A 265-nucleotide genomic window follows, 5' to 3' on the forward strand; every position below is an offset into this window, starting at 1 on the left:
AATAGTAACTATTACCAACTGTGATAAAATTTATTGGTAAATTATTAATTACTAACTTATATTTGAATAGTTGGTAAATTTACCAATTGAAATTAATTTTTTTGGTAAATCATCGTCTAGTGTTGAGGCTTTCATATTCAGTTTGTGTCGTTAGGCGTTTTAACTTTTAAAATTTAGCCAAAACTTGATTTTGGTCGATATTTTTTATAAACGTGCTCAGATTAGAACTCTGTCAGTGTCATTAGCTTCGAAAGGTCATTTTTGA

Source organism: Solanum tuberosum, unplaced genomic scaffold (genome assembly GCF_000226075.1).
Source record: "Solanum tuberosum cultivar DM 1-3 516 R44 unplaced genomic scaffold, SolTub_3.0 scf00080, whole genome shotgun sequence".
In the NCBI taxonomy this organism is placed as follows: domain Eukaryota; kingdom Viridiplantae; phylum Streptophyta; class Magnoliopsida; order Solanales; family Solanaceae; genus Solanum; species Solanum tuberosum.